The 3381-nt window shown below is 32.7% G+C and overlaps 1 non-coding gene across 1 annotated transcript; it reads right to left on the bottom strand.

The window, feature by feature from the left end:
• Positions 1-2572: 2572 nt before the first annotated feature.
• On the bottom strand, positions 2573-2676 carry LOC148571146 (small nucleolar RNA R71). Its single transcript, XR_015908077.1, has one exon. It is a non-coding gene; the product is annotated as a small nucleolar RNA R71 (small nucleolar RNA).
• Positions 2677-3381: the final 705 nt, after the last annotated feature.

The following is a 3381-nucleotide window of genomic DNA, read 5'->3' on the forward strand; positions in this document are numbered from 1 at the left end:
CCTCATAACCATTTGAATCCGCTTGACTGAGATTTACAAGGATGACCATAGCTTGCTTCAAGCCGACAATCTCCGTGGGATCGACCCTTACTCACGTAAGGTATTACTTGGACGACCCAGTGCACTTGCTGGTTAGTTACACGGAATTGTGATAGAATTCTTGAGATCACGTTCTCCCACACCAAGTTTTTGGCATTATAGCCAGGGAATGAATAATCACGATCTCGTGTACCAAGTTTTTGGCGCTGTTGCCGGGGATTGTTCGAGTTTGGACAACTGACGGTTCATCTTGTTGCTCAGATTAGGTAATTTTATTTTATTTTTAAGCTTTTTTATTTTCGAAAAAAATTCAAAAAAAAAAAAATTATTCTATGACTTCAGAATTTTTAAGAATGAATTCTAGAGTTTCAGATGATGCTTTTATCATCACAGGAGCTAGTTGATTCCAATCAATTTGGCTGTTGTATGTAATGTTCTGCTGATGCTTGGCTACCCAGGTCTAATCTTTTTAGACTGAATCTTTAGACTAATATTGCATGATTCCTGGAATTCGAATTAAAATTTTGAATTTCCTTATTTTCTCTTCCAAATTAATTTTCGAAAAATCCAAAAAAAATTAATAAAATCATAAAAACCAAAAATTTTGTGTTTCTTGTTTGAGTCTAGTGTCAAATTTTAAGTTTAGTGTCAATTGCATATGTTGATTTTTCCAATAAATTTTTGAAAGTCCATGCATTAAGTTCTTCATGATCTTCAAGTTGTTCTTAATGATTGTCTTTGTTTGATATTGTGTTTTTCTTGTTTTGTGTCTTTTATTGTTTTTCATATGCATTTTTGAATTCTTATTGTCTAAAGTTTAAAAATTTTTAAGTTTGGTGTCTTACATGTTTTTCTTTTCTTAAAAATTTTCAAAAATATGTTCTTGATGTTCATCATGATCTTCAAAGTGTTCTTGGTATTCATCTTGACATTCAAAGTGTTCTTGCATGCATTATGTGTTTTGATCTTGCATTTTCATGTTTTGTGTCATTTTTGTGTTTTTCTCTCTCCTCATTAAAAATTCAAAAATTAAAAAAATATCTTTCCCTTGTTTTGCTCATAATTTTCGAAATTTTAGATTGATTTAGTCAAAAATTTTAAAATTTAGTTGTTTCTTATTAGTCAAGTCAGAATTTCAAATTAAAAATCCTATCTTTTCAAAACTTTTTCAAAAAATCAAATCTTTTTCATTTTTCTTCCATAATTTTTGAAAACTTTAAAATTTGATTTTCGAAATCTTTTTCTTATTTTTATTTCATATTTTTGAAATTAATGCTAACATTTAATATTTTGATTAAAAAATTTTCAAGTTGTTACTTGCCTATTAAGAAAGGATCAATCTTTAAATTCTAGAATCATATCTTGTAGTTTCTTGTTAGTCAAGTAATCAACTTTAATTTCCAAAATTAAATCTTTTTAATTTCCTTCTCAAATCTTTTTCAAAATAAATTTCAATCATATCTTTTTCAAAATCAATTTCAAAATCTTTTCTAACTTCTTATCTTTTCAAAATTGATTTTCAAATCTTTTTCAATTCACTACTTGACTTTTTGTTTGATTTTAAAAGTTTACTATTTCTTATTTCTTTCAAAACTACATAACTACTTTTCTCTCTTTAATTTTCGAAAACTCCTCACCACTTTTTCAAAATTCCTTTTTAATTAACTAATTGTTTTAAATTTTAATTTTATTTTATTCCTTTTAATAATTTCGAATTTTAACTAATAATTAAAATAAAAACAAAAAATATTTTTCTTTTATTTTTAATTATTTTTGAAAACTCTCTCTCTATCATCTCCTTCTATTTATTTATTTAATCACTAACTTCTCTTCTTCTTATAATTCGAACCCTCTCTCCCTCTCTCTGAGTTCGAATTCTTCATCTCTTCTCTCTACATCATCATTCTACTCTTCTACTCTTCTACTCACATAAAGGAATCTCTATACTGTGACATAGAGGATTCCTCTTCTCTTCTGTTCTCTTCTTTTTCATATGAGCAGGAGCAAGGATAAGAACATTCTTGTTGAAGCTGATCCGGAACCTGAAAGGACTTTAAAGTGGAAGCTAAGAGAAGCTAAAGCACAACACTCTGGAGAGGACCTTACTGAATTTTTTGAAAAAGAAGTAGAGATGGCCGAACCCAACAACAATGGTGGAGATGCAAGGAAGATGCTTGGTGACTTTATTGCACCCTCTTCTGACTTCTATGGAAGGAGCATCTCAATTCCTGCAATTGGAGCAAACAACTTTGAGCTTAAGACTCAATTAGTTTCTCTAATGCAGCAGAATTGTAAGTTTCATGGACTCCCATTGGAAGATCCTCATTAGTTTTTAGCTGAATTCTTGCAAATCTGTGACACTGTTAAGACCAATGGGGTTAATCCTGAGGTCTACAGACTTAAGCTTTTCCCCTTTACTGTAAGAGACAGAGCTAGGACAAGGTTGGACTCACAACCTAAAGATTGCCTGAACTCTTGGGAAAATCTAGTCAATGCCTTCTTGGCCAAATTTTTTCCACCTCAAAAGTTGAGCAAGCTTAGAGTGGAAGTCCAAACCTTCAGACAGAAGGAAGGTGAATCCCTCTATGAAGCTTGGGAAAGATACAAGCAATTGATCAGAAGGTGTCCATCTGGCATGCTTTCAGAATGGAGCATCATATGTGAGTGGAAGTCCAAACCTTCAGACAGAAGGAAGGTGAATCCCTCTATGAAGCTTGGGAAAGATACAAGCAATTGATCAGAAGGTGTCCATCTGGCATGCTTTCAGAATGGAGCATCATATGTATATTCTATGATGGCCTATCTGAATTGTCCAAGATGTCATTGGACAACTCTGCTGATCGATCTCTTCATCTGAAGAAGACACCTAAAGAAGCCCAGGAACTCATTGAAATGGTTGCAAATAACCAGTTCATATACACTTCTGAAAGGAATCCTGTGAATAATGGGACAACTCAGAAGAAAGGAGTTCTTGATATTGATACTCTGAATGCCATATTGGCTCAGAACAAAATATTGACTCAGCAAGTCAATATGATTTCTCAGAGTTTATATGGAATGCAAGCTGCATCAGGCAGTACTAAGGAAGCTTCCTCTGAAGAAGAAGCCTATGACCCTAAGAATCTCGCAATGGAAGAGTGAATTACATCGGAGAATCCTATGGAAACACCTACAATCCTTCATAGAGGAATCATCCTAATCTTTCATGGAAGGATCAACAGAAGCCTAATCAAGGCTTCAATAATAAGAGCACGGTTTGGCAATAACAAACCTTTTCCATCATCTTCTCAGCAACAGATAGAGAATTCTAAGCAGAGCTACTCTGACTTAGCAACTGTAGTC

Source organism: Arachis ipaensis, chromosome B3 (genome assembly GCF_059453495.1).
Source record: "Arachis ipaensis isolate K30076 ecotype BB chromosome B3, ASM5945349v1, whole genome shotgun sequence".
NCBI lineage: Eukaryota > Viridiplantae > Streptophyta > Magnoliopsida > Fabales > Fabaceae > Arachis > Arachis ipaensis.